Genomic DNA, 17318 nt, shown 5'->3' with positions numbered 1-17318 from the left:
TATATAAGAAGGGTAAGGTTCATTTGTTGGGCATCGGCATTTGAAGAGTCTTGTGTGTGTGTTTGAGTCGAGTGTTCTCCTGCTCTGCATCTGCGGACATCCAGTCTGATCTGCTTGCAACACGAGAAATCACTCAAAGTCCTTAGTTGGTTTGAGAAGCCTGCGTATCAGTGTGCTCGGCACTGATAAGAACCTAAAGTGGCCGAACCATTAGAAGAGTCAAGTGTTTGGGTGTTAAGTCTGATTCTGAGACAGAGCCTATACCTCGCCAGAAGCTTCCGGTAGTAACTTGCTTAATTTTGAGCTGTGAAAAGTCCGGTAAATGCGAGATTAGTCTATCTCTGTATAGAATCCATTTCTATAAAAGCTCTGTGAGCATCCTGTAAGAATTTTCTCCATTCTGAAATAAAATGAGTATGCCATTCTGTTATTGAGTACCTCTGTGCATTTAAAAGTCCGCTGTGGTAGAAGTTTTCTCTGTGCTTTCATCCCAAGTTCGCAGGAAGTTCGCGAAAAGATCGAAGGGACACCAAGGCCATTTGAAGGCGTGGACGCGTTGTTGAGGTCGTGAGAGTGTGAAAGATCCAAGTAGGTTCACCACTGGTTCATCAGGAGTTGGCTACCAAAGAAATACGAAGAGACACAAAGAAAGAGCAAGCTCGTGACAGGAGCCCCTGCTTGAAATTGGTATCAGAGCCAGTAACGTCTGGTTTTAAAGGTTGGTACTCAGATCCATATTGTTTTAAAGTAAGAATGGAGCCATTCAGAAAGTCTGTTTCTTATCGAGATCTTGAAGAAGATGATTCCCATTCAGAAGAAAATCCTCTTAAAGAAATGTTTGAAAATAGTTCAAGTAGAACCTTAAACTCTGCAGAACTTACTTATGAGGAATTTCAGCCTTCTGCAAGATGGGCTTTACCAGATATAACACCCTCTGAAGTCTATAGTGATTTAGCTCCTTTCCATCTAATTGCTGCATCTAGAATTAGCATTAAAGAGTCTGTTAGTCAAGTCCAGGAGAACTCTGAGAGTATTCAGACAATACCACTGCTAAATCCGCAGGCCTTACAAGCAGAAGCAAAAAGGTTAAAGACAAATTATCTACATCTTGGTTGCATTCGGGTTGGCATCAATCCTTTGGTCCATAAAGGATTAAAAACATTTGTGCTTGCTACTGTTAGAGACCTAACGCACAACAGATATACAGATTCAATAATCGGTGGAATTGTAGCCCCTTTGTCTGATGGCCCTGTATACTTTGATTGTTTCCCAAACTTTTCCATATATGTGTTTGATGAAACCATTAAAGATATCTTACAGCTGCAAATCCATACTACGGGTTTTGATATGAAGAGAAAGAGGAACAATATAGCCATCCAGACCAAAGCCTGTTTCAGACATACCAACACTTTATGGCCAGCAATCCGTCATACTCCCAGTCGAGATTCCAAATCAAGTGTGGTAGTCAAAACTGACCCAAAGAACCAAAAGATTGAACATCTATTGATAAAATGGGAAGATCTGCAATTCCCTGAACATTGGGTTGTAAATTACTCCAGGCCACAAATTCCCCGAAATATCACTTCTGCCAACATAACTGAAAATGCTTCCAATGCAGTCATATCCTTTCCTCGCAGGTCAACTATTGATCGGAGAAGAATAGACGCTGCTTGTAAAACATCCAAATACTACAGAGATCCTTCCACTGTCGATACCGCCTGTTCATCATCATCCTTTTCTTCTTGTAAACATCCACAGCTTTTCGAATTAGCTCAGCTTGTTAATTTTTCTTCTTTAGAAGTAAAATGTCCAGATTGTACAAATGTCGTAAATCTGCTGACCCTAGCCGAACAGAATGTTCATCTGCACCATAATCCTCGCACTGGTGTTGCTCCTCCATCCACTTCTATCAGCTCATGCCCGAATCCTAAATGTTCTGATATTCCTTTCCCACATGAGCCTGAGCCCGATTCAGATCATGTTCTCATGATCCATTCAATAGAAGAAGAAGACCCTAGGCTTACTCAGATGATTTGCTTAATGAGAAATGTTCCGGCAAAATATTGGGTCTCTGCTGAAAGAGAAGTTGTAGGCCTAGGAAATAAGAAACTCAAATATGAAATTCCTAGAGCTTCACTATGTTTTGATACCCACTGTGTATACATGAAATTTGCCATAGCAGACATCCCTGTTGATTGTATATTAGGGAATGTCTTTTTAGCTGCAGTAGAACCTCATGGGTCAGCCAGGTTGAAAGGAAGTAAAGCTGGTTATTTTATTTCTGTACCCACATCTAAAGGTAGAAGAAAAAGAATTGAGCTTCCTTATGTTTCAACCCCAAGAGTTTCTACAATGGTTCAAGCCATGCAGAAATTAGACAAAGCAGAATCTTTGCTATTAGATCTTAAAGATCTAAAAAGCACATTGAGAGTAGAAGAACAGCTGAAACTACCTCAAATTAAAAGAAAAATCCAAGAACTGAAAGAAAAGATAGAAGAAAAATGTTGTTCAGAAGAACCAAATGCTTTTTGGCACAAAAAGCAACATACCATTAAGTTGCCCTATAAAGAAGGATATACAGGAAAGCCCTGTAAAAGCAGAGCAATCCCTATGAGCCAAGAATACAGAAAACTATGCCAAAAAGAAATCCAGCAATTGCTCAACAGAGGATTGATCAGAGAATCCACTAGCCCCTGGAATTGCTATGGATTCTATGTAAACAAAAGAGCTGAACAAATTAGAGGTATCCCTAGACTTGTGATAAATTACAAGCCTCTAAATTCAGTTTTGGCCGATGATACTTATCCCATTCCACATAAAGGAGATTTGATCAGGAGAATTGCAGGAGCCAAAATATTTTCAAAATTTGATTTAAAAGCAGGATTTTGGCAAGTTGCCATTGATGAGGGAGATAAGTTCAAAACTGCTTTTAGTATTCCTGCAGGGCACTATGAATGGAATGTCATGCCTTTTGGTCTTAAAAATGCTCCTTCAAAGTTTCAAAAGGTCATGGATGATATTTTCAAGCCATATTTTGATTGGCTACTTGTATATATTGATGATGTTTTAATTTTTTCCAAAAATATTGATGATCACTTCAAACATGTAAATATTTTCATGAAGTTGGTCAAGAAAAATGGGCTTGTGCTTAGCAAAAAGAAAATAGAAGTATTTCAGACTTCTATAAAGTTCTTAGGCCACCAGATTTCCAATGGACAAATCTCTCTGCAACAACATGCCATTGACTTTGCAGACAAATTTCCAGATGTCTTAAAAGACAAGACACAACTGCAAAGGTTCCTTGGCTGCCTAAATTATGTAAGCAGCTTTTATCAAGACTGTGCCAGTGACAGAAAAGTTCTCAATAAGCGGCTTGGCAAAAATCCCCCTCAATGGTCAGACGCCCATACCAGAGCAGTGCAAGAAATCAAAGCAAAGGTAAAGTCTTTGCCTATACTGTATATAGCAGATGATGAGGCATTCAAGATAGTTGAATCTGACGCCAGTGACATAGGCTGGGGTGGGATTCTAAAACAAAAGGTTGACAAGGAAGAACAAGTGGTACAGTTTGCCTCAGGAGTATGGAATCCAGCAGAACAGAATTACTCTGTTATTGAAAGAGAAGTGAAAGCTGCATGGAATTGCATCAGCAAGTTTGCAGTATATCTAATAAACAAACATTTTCTTCTCAGAACAGATGCATCAGCAATGAAGAAAGTCCTATCCAAGGACATCAAGAAACCAGAAGAAGCAAAGTTTGCCAGATGGCAGGCGCTCTTTGCAAATTTTGATTTTTCCATTGAGCACATCAAAGGAGAGGAAAATTGTCTTCCTGACTTTCTCAGCAGGGAATACCTTGAACAAAACACAGCACATATCATGATGATTATTACTGAGTGGGACCAGCACCAAAAACAAGAAGTCTTGAGAACCATTCCAGATAATCAAGACTGGGATACATACAGGGACAACTGGAGACCCACATGGCAATTAAGGAACACAAAAGTCCTTGATGCCAACTTGCAGCCTCACACTGATCTACAACACTATGTACCTGAAAGAAAGGTGTACCCAAAAGGCAGAAAATGGATCCATGATATGATGTATGACAAAGCAAAAGCAGATGCTAGAACAGCAAGAAGGGCCCTGGAAACAAATTTTCATGACATTGGAGGTATCTGGCACCATGGAGGTCGTGACACAGGAATCTATGAAAGCTATTATTGCATCTACCGAACCAGAGACTTGTGGATCAACCAACCCCAAGTCCAACCATGTGCTCGATGGCCCAGAAATGATCCCAAAGTAATGTTCCCTGACACAGTTTATGATTTTTCAGATTATAAAAAGCTGTGGTGGGACTTCATGAATATTGATGACAGAGAAGAAACCCATTACACAAAGTTGAAATTCAATACAATGGCAGCATCCCAGAAAAATCTACAATGTGAATGGTTTCAGAATTGGTGGACAGATTACGGAGTGAACAGAACAGCCATGGACCCAGTATATCATGAAGGATATGAAAGAAAATACTGTTACAGATGTTTTGAGTACAACATCGGGGAATGTTTTCATCGCATATACAACACAGTCAAAGAAATGACAGCCCAAGAGTGGGATCCTTTTCACATGACAAATTATTCCCTCCAGGAATACATGAGAGAGCACTTAGAATGGTATGTCCTAACCAAAGTCCAGCATCAAATCATACTGGGTAAACCCATGATAGTCCGAAGGATTTATACAAAGGCATGTGATGATCTACTTTATAAAAGAAACAGATTCCCTGATCTGACTGTATTTTGATTACGTACCAGTCACAAGGGCTTAATTGTGACCAGAGTTCCCGTGGGCTTTACTGTTTAAAAGCTTCCACAGTGTAAATATTCTTATCTAGTCTTTTCCCGTGGGCTTTTTGTACAAAAGTATCCACTGTGTAGATAGCCATAATGTCCGAATCTACTTTACAGACTATATCTCATGCGTTACCCGAAAGCAATTATTCGGTCTGTTTTAAGGACCCGAATATTTGTGCGGAAGTCGCTCTGATAAAGACTGAAAAGAAATGATTCTTTAAGCTTTAAGTCATTTCTATCCGACCAACAGTAATGTTTGTCCCCCCTTCTCATCCTATATAAGAAGGGTAAGGTTCATTTGTTGGGCATCGGCATTTGAAGAGTCTTGTGTGTGTGTTTGAGTCGAGTGTTCTCCTGCTCTGCATCTGCGGACATCCAGTCTGATCTGCTTGCAACACGAGAAATCACTCAAAGTCCTTAGTTGGTTTGAGAAGCCTGCGTATCAGTGTGCTCGGCACTGATAAGAACCTAAAGTGGCCGAACCATTAGAAGAGTCAAGTGTTTGGGTGTTAAGTCTGATTCTGAGACAGAGCCTATACCTCGCCAGAAGCTTCCGGTAGTAACTTGCTTAATTTTGAGCTGTGAAAAGTCCGGTAAATGCGAGATTAGTCTATCTCTGTATAGAATCCATTTCTATAAAAGCTCTGTGAGCATCCTGTAAGAATTTTCTCCATTCTGAAATAAAATGAGTATGCCATTCTGTTATTGAGTACCTCTGTGCATTTAAAAGTCCGCTGTGGTAGAAGTTTTCTCTGTGCTTTCATCCCAAGTTCGCAGGAAGTTCGCGAAAAGATCGAAGGGACACCAAGGCCATTTGAAGGCGTGGACGCGTTGTTGAGGTCGTGAGAGTGTGAAAGATCCAAGTAGGTTCACCACTGGTTCATCAGGAGTTGGCTACCAGAGAAATACGAAGAGACACAGAGAAAGAGCAAGCTCGTGACAGGAGCCCCTGCTTGAAATTGGTATCAGAGCCAGTAACGTCTGGTTCTAAAGGTTGGTACTCAGATCCATATTGTTTTAAGTAAGAATGGAGCCATTCAGAAAGTCTGTTTCTTATCGAGATCTTGAAGAAGATGATTCCCATTCAGAAGAAAATCCTCTTAAAGAAATGTTTGAAAATAGTTCAAGTAGAACCTTAAACTCTGCAGAACTTACTTATGAGGAATTTCAGCCTTCTGCAAGATGGGCTTTACCAGATATAACACCCTCTGAAGTCTATAGTGATTTAGCTCCTTTCCATCTAATTGCTGCATCTAGAATTAGCATTAAAGAGTCTGTTAGTCAAGTCCAGGAGAACTCTGAGAGTATTCAGACAATACCACTGCTAAATCTGCAGGCCTTACAAGCAGAAGCAAAAAGGTTAAAGACAAATTATCTACATCTTGGTTGCATTCGGGTTGGCATCAATCCTTTGGTCCATAAAGGATTAAAAACATTTGTGCTTGCTACTGTTAGAGACCTAACGCACAACAGATATACAGATTCAATAATCGGTGGAATTGTAGCCCCTTTGTCTGATGGCCCTGTATACTTTGATTGTTTCCCAAACTTTTCCATATATGTGTTTGATGAAACCATTAAAGATATCTTACAGCTGCAAATCCATACTACGGGTTTTGATATGAAGAGAAAGAGGAACAATATAGCCATCCAGACCAAAGCCTGTTTCAGACATACCAACACTTTATGGCCAGCAATCCGTCATACTCCCAGTCGAGATTCCAAATCAAGTGTGGTAGTCAAAACTGACCCAAAGAACCAAAAGATTGAACATCTATTGATAAAATGGGAAGATCTGCAATTCCCTGAACATTGGGTTGTAAATTACTCCAGGCCACAAATTCCCCGAAATATCACTTCTGCCAACATAACTGAAAATGCTTCCAATGCAGTCATATCCTTTCCTCGCAGGTCAACTATTGATCGGAGAAGAATAGACGCTGCTTGTAAAACATCCAAATACTACAGAGATCCTTCCACTGTCGATACCGCCTGTTCATCATCATCCTTTTCTTCTTGTAAACATCCACAGCTTTTCGAATTAGCTCAGCTTGTTAACTTTTCTTCTTTAGAAGTAAAATGTCCAGATTGTACAAATGTCGTAAATCTGCTGACCCTAGCCGAACAGAATGTTCATCTGCACCATAATCCTCGCACTGGTGTTGCTCCTCCATCCACTTCTATCAGCTCATGCCCGAATCCTAAATGTTCTGATATTCCTTTCCCACATGAGCCTGAGCCCGATTCAGATCATGTTCTCATGATCCATTCAATAGAAGAAGAAGACCCTAGGCTTACTCAGATGATTTGCTTAATGAGAAATGTTCCGGCAAAATATTGGGTCTCTGCTGAAAGAGAAGTTGTAGGCCTAGGAAATAAGAAACTCAAATATGAAATTCCTAGAGCTTCACTATGTTTTGATACCCACTGTGTATACATGAAATTTGCCATAGCAGACATCCCTGTTGATTGTATATTAGGGAATGTCTTTTTAGCTGCAGTAGAACCTCATGGGTCAGCCAGGTTGAAAGGAAGTAAAGCTGGTTATTTTATTTCTGTACCCACATCTAAAGGTAGAAGAAAAAGAATTGAGCTTCCTTATGTTTCAACCCCAAGAGTTTCTACAATGGTTCAAGCCATGCAGAAATTAGACAAAGCAGAATCTTTGCTATTAGATCTTAAAGATCTAAAAAGCACATTGAGAGTAGAAGAACAGCTGAAACTACCTCAAATTAAAAGAAAAATCCAAGAACTGAAAGAAAAGATAGAAGAAAAATGTTGTTCAGAAGAACCAAATGCTTTTTGGCACAAAAAGCAACATACCATTAAGTTGCCCTATAAAGAAGGATATACAGGAAAGCCCTGTAAAAGCAGAGCAATCCCTATGAGCCAAGAATACAGAAAACTATGCCAAAAAGAAATCCAGCAATTGCTCAACAGAGGATTGATCAGAGAATCCACTAGCCCCTGGAATTGCTATGGATTCTATGTAAACAAAAGAGCTGAACAAATTAGAGGTATCCCTAGACTTGTGATAAATTACAAGCCTCTAAATTCAGTTTTGGCCGATGATACTTATCCCATTCCACATAAAGGAGATTTGATCAGGAGAATTGCAGGAGCCAAAATATTTTCAAAATTTGATTTAAAAGCAGGATTTTGGCAAGTTGCCATTGATGAGGGAGATAAGTTCAAAACTGCTTTTAGTATTCCTGCAGGGCACTATGAATGGAATGTCATGCCTTTTGGTCTTAAAAATGCTCCTTCAAAGTTTCAAAAGGTCATGGATGATATTTTCAAGCCATATTTTGATTGGCTACTTGTATATATTGATGATGTTTTAATTTTTTCCAAAAATATTGATGATCACTTCAAACATGTAAATATTTTCATGAAGTTGGTCAAGAAAAATGGGCTTGTGCTTAGCAAAAAGAAAATAGAAGTATTTCAGACTTCTATAAAGTTCTTAGGCCACCAGATTTCCAATGGACAAATCTCTCTGCAACAACATGCCATTGACTTTGCAGACAAATTTCCAGATGTCTTAAAAGACAAGACACAACTGCAAAGGTTCCTTGGCTGCCTAAATTATGTAAGCAGCTTTTATCAAGACTGTGCCAGTGACAGAAAAGTTCTCAATAAGCGGCTTGGCAAAAATCCCCCTCAATGGTCAGACGCCCATACCAGAGCAGTGCAAGAAATCAAAGCAAAGGTAAAGTCTTTGCCTATACTGTATATAGCAGATGATGAGGCATTCAAGATAGTTGAATCTGACGCCAGTGACATAGGCTGGGGTGGGATTCTAAAACAAAAGGTTGACAAGGAAGAACAAGTGGTACAGTTTGCCTCAGGAGTATGGAATCCAGCAGAACAGAATTACTCTGTTATTGAAAGAGAAGTGAAAGCTGCATGGAATTGCATCAGCAAGTTTGCAGTATATCTAATAAACAAACATTTTCTTCTCAGAACAGATGCATCAGCAATGAAGAAAGTCCTATCCAAGGACATCAAGAAACCAGAAGAAGCAAAGTTTGCCAGATGGCAGGCGCTCTTTGCAAATTTTGATTTTTCCATTGAGCACATCAAAGGAGAGGAAAATTGTCTTCCTGACTTTCTCAGCAGGGAATACCTTGAACAAAACACAGCACATATCATGATGATTATTACTGAGTGGGACCAGCACCAAAAACAAGAAGTCTTGAGAACCATTCCAGATAATCAAGACTGGGATACATACAGGGACAACTGGAGACCCACATGGCAATTAAGGAACACAAAAGTCCTTGATGCCAACTTGCAGCCTCACACTGATCTACAACACTATGTACCTGAAAGAAAGGTGTACCCAAAAGGCAGAAAATGGATCCATGATATGATGTATGACAAAGCAAAAGCAGATGCTAGAACAGCAAGAAGGGCCCTGGAAACAAATTTTCATGACATTGGAGGTATCTGGCACCATGGAGGTCGTGACACAGGAATCTATGAAAGCTATTATTGCATCTACCGAACCAGAGACTTGTGGATCAACCAACCCCAAGTCCAACCATGTGCTCGATGGCCCAGAAATGATCCCAAAGTAATGTTCCCTGACACAGTTTATGATTTTTCAGATTATAAAAAGCTGTGGTGGGACTTCATGAATATTGATGACAGAGAAGAAACCCATTACACAAAGTTGAAATTCAGTACAATGGCAGCATCCCAGAAAAATCTACAATGTGAATGGTTTCAGAATTGGTGGACAGATTACGGAGTGAACAGAACAGCCATGGACCCAGTATATCATGAAGGATATGAAAGAAAATACTGTTACAGATGTTTTGAGTACAACATCGGGGAATGTTTTCATCGCATATACAACACAGTCAAAGAAATGACAGCCCAAGAGTGGGATCCTTTTCACATGACAAATTATTCCCTCCAGGAATACATGAGAGAGCACTTAGAATGGTATGTCCTAACCAAAGTCCAGCATCAAATCATACTGGGTAAACCCATGATAGTCCGAAGGATTTATACAAAGGCATGTGATGATCTACTTTATAAAAGAAACAGATTCCCTGATCTGACTGTATTTTGATTACGTACCAGTCACAAGGGCTTAATTGTGACCAGAGTTCCCGTGGGCTTTACTGTTTAAAAGCTTCCACAGTGTAAATATTCTTATCTAGTCTTTTCCCGTGGGCTTTTTGTACAAAAGTATCCACTGTGTAGATAGCCATAATGTCCGAATCTACTTTACAGACTATATCTCATGCGTTACCCGAAAGCAATTATTCGGTCTGTTTTAAGGACCCGAATATTTGTGCGGAAGTCGCTCTGATAAAGACTGAAAAGAAATGATTCTTTAAGCTTTAAGTCATTTCTATCCGACCAACAGTAATGTTTGTCCCCCCTTCTCATCCTATATAAGAAGGGTAAGGTTCATTTGTTGGGCATCGGCATTTGAAGAGTCTTGTGTGTGTGTTTGAGTCGAGTGTTCTCCTGCTCTGCATCTGCGGACATCCAGTCTGATCTGCTTGCAACACGAGAAATCACTCAAAGTCCTTAGTTGGTTTGAGAAGCCTGCGTATCAGTGTGCTCGGCACTGATAAGAACCTAAAGTGGCCGAACCATTAGAAGAGTCAAGTGTTTGGGTGTTAAGTCTGATTCTGAGACAGAGCCTATACCTCGCCAGAAGCTTCCGGTAGTAACTTGCTTAATTTTGAGCTGTGAAAAGTCCGGTAAATGCGAGATTAGTCTATCTCTGTATAGAATCCATTTCTATAAAAGCTCTGTGAGCATCCTGTAAGAATTTTCTCCATTCTGAAATAAAATGAGTATGCCATTCTGTTATTGAGTACCTCTGTGCATTTAAAAGTCCGCTGTGGTAGAAGTTTTCTCTGTGCTTTCATCCCAAGTTCGCAGGAAGTTCGCGAAAAGATCGAAGGGACACCAAGGCCATTTGAAGGCGTGGACGCGTTGTTGAGGTCGTGAGAGTGTGAAAGATCCAAGTAGGTTCACCACTGGTTCATCAGGAGTTGGCTACCAGAGAAATACGAAGAGACACAAAGAAAGAGCAAGCTCGTGACAGGAGCCCCTGCTTGAAATTGGTATCAGAGCCAGTAACGTCTGGTTCTAAAGGTTGGTACTCAGATCCATATTGTTTTAAAGTAAGAATGGAGCCATTCAGAAAGTCTGTTTCTTATTGAGATCTTGAAGAAGATGATTCCCATTCAGAAGAAAATCCTCTTAAAGAAATGTTTGAAAATAGTTCAAGTAGAACCTTAAACTCTGCAGAACTTACTTATGAGGAATTTCAGCCTTCTGCAAGATGGGCTTTACCAGATATAACACCCTCTGAAGTCTATAGTGATTTAGCTCCTTTCCATCTAATTGCTGCATCTAGAATTAGCATTAAAGAGTCTGTTAGTCAAGTCCAGGAGAACTCTGAGAGTATTCAGACAATACCACTGCTAAATCTGCAGGCCTTACAAGCAGAAGCAAAAAGGTTAAAGACAAATTATCTACATCTTGGTTGCATTCGGGTTGGCATCAATCCTTTGGTCCATAAAGGATTAAAAACATTTGTGCTTGCTACTGTTAGAGACCTAACGCACAACAGATATACAGATTCAATAATCGGTGGAATTGTAGCCCCTTTGTCTGATGGCCCTGTATACTTTGATTGTTTCCCAAACTTTTCCATATATGTGTTTGATGAAACCATTAAAGATATCTTACAGCTGCAAATCCATACTACGGGTTTTGATATGAAGAGAAAGAGGAACAATATAGCCATCCAGACCAAAGCCTGTTTCAGACATACCAACACTTTATGGCCAGCAATCCGTCATACTCCCAGTCGAGATTCCAAATCAAGTGTGGTAGTCAAAACTGACCCAAAGAACCAAAAGATTGAACATCTATTGATAAAATGGGAAGATCTGCAATTCCCTGAACATTGGGTTGTAAATTACTCCAGGCCACAAATTCCCCGAAATATCACTTCTGCCAACATAACTGAAAATGCTTCCAATGCAGTCATATCCTTTCCTCGCAGGTCAACTATTGATCGGAGAAGAATAGATGCTGCTTGTAAAACATCCAAATACTACAGAGATCCTTCCACTGTCGATACCGCCTGTTCATCATCATCCTTTTCTTCTTGTAAACATCCACAGCTTTTCGAATTAGCTCAACTTGTTAATTTTTCTTCTTTAGAAGTAAAATGTCCAGATTGTACAAATGTCGTAAATCTGCTGACCCTAGCCGAACAGAATGTTCATCTGCACCATAATCCTCGCACTGGTGTTGCTCCTCCATCCACTTCTATCAGCTCATGCCCGAATCCTAAATGTTCTGATATTCCTTTCCCACATGAGCCTGAGCCCGATTCAGATCATGTTCTCATGATCCATTCAATAGAAGAAGAAGACCCTAGGCTTACTCAGATGATTTGCTTAATGAGAAATGTTCCGGCAAAATATTGGGTCTCTGCTGAAAGAGAAGTTGTAGGCCTAGGAAATAAGAAACTCAAATATGAAATTCCTAGAGCTTCACTATGTTTTGATACCCACTGTGTATACATGAAATTTGCCATAGCAGACATCCCTGTTGATTGTATATTAGGGAATGTCTTTTTAGCTGCAGTAGAACCTCATGGGTCAGCCAGGTTGAAAGGAAGTAAAGCTGGTTATTTTATTTCTGTACCCACATCTAAAGGTAGAAGAAAAAGAATTGAGCTTCCTTATGTTTCAACCCCAAGAGTTTCTACAATGGTTCAAGCCATGCAGAAATTAGACAAAGCAGAATCTTTGCTATTAGATCTTAAAGATCTAAAAAGCACATTGAGAGTAGAAGAACAGCTGAAACTACCTCAAATTAAAAGAAAAATCCAAGAACTGAAAGAAAAGATAGAAGAAAAATGTTGTTCAGAAGAACCAAATGCTTTTTGGCACAAAAAGCAACATACCATTAAGTTGCCCTATAAAGAAGGATATACAGGAAAGCCCTGTAAAAGCAGAGCAATCCCTATGAGCCAAGAATACAGAAAACTATGCCAAAAAGAAATCCATCAATTGCTCAACAGAGGATTGATCAGAGAATCCACTAGCCCCTGGAATTGCTATGGATTCTATGTAAACAAAAGAGCTGAACAAATTAGAGGTATCCCTAGACTTGTGATAAATTACAAGCCTCTAAATTCAGTTTTGGCCGATGATACTTATCCCATTCCACATAAAGGAGATTTGATCAGGAGAATTGCAGGAGCCAAAATATTTTCAAAATTTGATTTAAAAGCAGGATTTTGGCAAGTTGCCATTGATGAGGGAGATAAGTTCAAAACTGCTTTTAGTATTCCTGCAGGGCACTATGAATGGAATGTCATGCCTATTGGTCTTAAAAATGCTCCTTCAAAGTTTCAAAAGGTCATGGATGATATTTTCAAGCCATATTTTGATTGGCTACTTGTATATATTGATGATGTTTTAATTTTTTCCAAAAATATTGATGATCACTTCAAACATGTAAATATTTTCATGAAGTTGGTCAAGAAAAATGGGCTTGTGCTTAGCAAAAAGAAAATAGAAGTATTTCAGACTTCTATAAAGTTCTTGGGCCACCAGATTTCCAATGGACAAATCTCTCTGCAACAACATGCCATTGACTTTGCAGACAAATTTCCAGATGTCTTAAAAGACAAGACACAACTGCAAAGGTTCCTTGGCTGCCTAAATTATGTAAGCAGCTTTTATCAAGACTGTGCCAGTGACAGAAAAGTTCTCAATAAGCGGCTTGGCAAAAATCCCCCTCAATGGTCAGACGCCCATACCAGAGCAGTGCAAGAAATCAAAGCAAAGGTAAAGTCTTTGCCTATACTGTATATAGCAGATGATGAGGCATTCAAGATAGTTGAATCTGACGCCAGTGACATAGGCTGGGGTGGGATTCTAAAACAAAAGGTTGACAAGGAAGAACAAGTGGTACAGTTTGCCTCAGGAGTATGGAATCCAGCAGAACAGAATTACTCTGTTATTGAAAGAGAAGTGAAAGCTGCATGGAATTGCATCAGCAAGTTTGCAGTATATCTAATAAACAAACATTTTCTTCTCAGAACAGATGCATCAGCAATGAAGAAAGTCCTATCCAAGGACATCAAGAAACCAGAAGAAGCAAAGTTTGCCAGATGGCAGGCGCTCTTTGCAAATTTTGATTTTTCCATTGAGCACATCAAAGGAGAGGAAAATTGTCTTCCTGACTTTCTCAGCAGGGAATACCTTGAACAAAACACAGCACATATCATGATGATTATTACTGAGTGGGACCAGCACCAAAAACAAGAAGTCTTGAGAACCATTCCAGATAATCAAGACTGGGATACATACAGGGACAACTGGAGACCCACATGGCAATTAAGGAACACAAAAGTCCTTGATGCCAACTTGCAGCCTCACACTGATCTACAACACTATGTACCTGAAAGAAAGGTGTACCCAAAAGGCAGAAAATGGATCCATGATATGATGTATGACAAAGCAAAAGCAGATGATAGAACAGCAAGAAGGGCCCTGGAAACAAATTTTCATGACATTGGAGGTATCTGGCACCATGGAGGTCGTGACACAGGAATCTATGAAAGCTATTATTGCATCTACCGAACCAGAGACTTGTGGATCAACCAACCCCAAGTCCAACCATGTGCTCGATGGCCCAGAAATGATCCCAAAGTAATGTTCCCTGACACAGTTTATGATTTTTCAGATTATAAAAAGCTGTGGTGGGACTTCATGAATATTGATGACAGAGAAGAAACCCATTACACAAAGTTGAAATTCAGTACAATGGCAGCATCCCAGAAAAATCTACAATGTGAATGGTTTCAGAATTGGTGGACAGATTACGGAGTGAACAGAACAGCCATGGACCCAGTATATCATGAAGGATATGAAAGAAAATACTGTTACAGATGTTTTGAGTACAACATCGGGGAATGTTTTCATCGCATATACAACACAGTCAAAGAAATGACAGCCCAAGAGTGGGATCGTTTTCACATGACAAATTATTCCCTCCAGGAATACATGAGAGAGCACTTAGAATGGTATGTCCTAACCAAAGTCCAGCATCAAATCATACTGGGTAAACCCATGATAGTCCGAAGGATTTATACAAAGGCATGTGATGATCTACTTTATAAAAGAAACAGATTCCCTGATCTGACTGTATTTTGATTACGTACCAGTCACAAGGGCTTAATTGTGACCAGAGTTCCCGTGGGCTTTACTGTTTAAAAGCTTACACAATGTAAATATTCTTATCTAGTCTTTTCCCGTGGGCTTTTTGTACAAAAGTATCCACTGTGTAGATAGCCATAATGTCCGAATCTACTTTACAGACTATATCTCATGCGTTACCCGAAAGCAATTATTCGGTCTGTTTTAAGGACCCGAATATTTGTGCGGAAGTCGCTCTGATAAAGACTGAAAAGAAATGATTCTTTAAGCTTTAAGTCATTTCTGTCCGACCAACAGTAATGTTTGTCCCCCCTTCTCATCCTATATAAGAAGGGTAAGGTTCATTTGTTGGGCATCGGCATTTGAAGAGTCTTGTGTGTGTGTTTGAGTCGAGTGTTCTCCTGCTCTGCATCTGCGGACATCCAGTCTGATCTGCTTGCAACACGAGAAATCACTCAAAGTCCTTAGTTGGTTTGAGAAGCCTGCGTATCAGTGTGCTCGGCACTGATAAGAACCTAAAGTGGCCGAACCATTAGAAGAGTCAAGTGTTTGGGTGTTAAGTCTGATTCTGAGACAGAGCCTATACCTCGCCAGAAGCTTCCGGTAGTAACTTGCTTAATTTTGAGCTGTGAAAAGTCCGGTAAATGCGAGATTAGTCTATCTCTGTATAGAATCCATTTCTATAAAAGCTCTGTGAGCATCCTGTAAGAATTTTCTCCATTCTGAAATAAAATGAGTATGCCATTCTGTTATTGAGTACCTCTGTGCATTTAAAAGTCCGCTGTGGTAGAAGTTTTCTCTGTGCTTTCATCCCAAGTTCGCAGGAAGTTTGCGAAAAGATCGAAGGGACACCAAGGCCATTTGAAGGCGTGGACGCGTTGTTGAGGTCGTGAGAGTGTGAAAGATCCAAGTAGGTTCACCACTGGTTCATCAGGAGTTGGCTACCAGAGAAATACGAAGAGACACAAAGAAAGAGCAAGCTCGTGACAGGAGCCCCTGCTTGAAATTGGTATCAGAGCCAGTAACGTCTGGTTCTAAAGGTTGGTACTCAGATCCATATTGTTTTAAAGTAAGAATGGAGCCATTCAGAAAGTCTGTTTCTTATCGAGATCTTGAAGAAGATGATTCCCATTCAGAAGAAAATCCTCTTAAAGAAATGTTTGAAAATAGTTCAAGTAGAACCTTAAACTCTGCAGAACTTACTTATGAGGAATTTCAGCCTTCTGCAAGATGGGCTTTACCAGATATAACACCCTCTGAAGTCTATAGTGATTTAGCTCCTTTCCATCTAATTGCTGCATCTAGAATTAGCATTAAAGAGTCTGTTAGTCAAGTCCAGGAGAACTCTGAGAGTATTCAGACAATACCACTGCTAAATCTGCAGGCCTTACAAGCAGAAGCAAAAATGTTAAAGACAAATTATCTACATCTTGGTTGCATTCGGGTTGGCATCAATCCTTTGGTCCATAAAGGATTAAAAACATTTGTGCTTGCTACTGTTAGAGACCTAACGCACAACAGATATACAGATTCAATAATCGGTGGAATTGTAGCCCCTTTGTCTGATGGCCCTGTATACTTTGATTGTTTCCCAAACTTTTCCATATATGTGTTTGATGAAACCATTAAAGATATCTTACAGCTGCAAATCCATACTACGGGTTTTGATATGAAGAGAAAGAGGAACAATATAGCCATCCAGACCAAAGCCTGTTTCAGACATACCAACACTTTATGGCCAGCAATCCGTCATACTCCCAGTCGAGATTCCAAATCAAGTGTGGTAGTCAAAACTGACCCAAAGAACCAAAAGATTGAACATCTATTGATAAAATGGGAAGATCTGCAATTCCCTGAACATTGGGTTGTAAATTACTCCAGGCCACAAATTCCCCGAAATATCACTTCTGCCAACATAACTGAAAATGCTTCCAATGCAGTCATATCCTTTCCTCGCAGGTCAACTATTGATCGGAGAAGAATAGACGCTGCTTGTAAAACATCCAAATACTACAGAGATCCTTCCACTGTCGATATCGCCTGTTCATCATCATCCTTTTCTTCTTGTAAACATCCACAGCTTTTCGAATTAGCTCAACTTGTTAATTTTTCTTCTTTAGAAGTAAAATGTCCAGATTGTACAAATGTCGTAAATCTGCTGACCCTAGCCGAACAGAATGTTCATCTGCACCATAATCCTCGCACTGGTGTTGCTCCTCCATCCACTTCTATCAGCTCA

The sequence above is a fragment of the Pinus tabuliformis genome, chromosome Q, assembly GCF_031772625.1.
Source record: "Pinus tabuliformis cultivar Carrire ecotype Pingquan chromosome Q, CPIR1, whole genome shotgun sequence".
NCBI lineage: Eukaryota > Viridiplantae > Streptophyta > Pinopsida > Pinales > Pinaceae > Pinus > Pinus tabuliformis.
The sequence above is the reverse complement of the archived record's forward strand: the minus strand, read 5'-3'. Positions refer to the sequence as shown.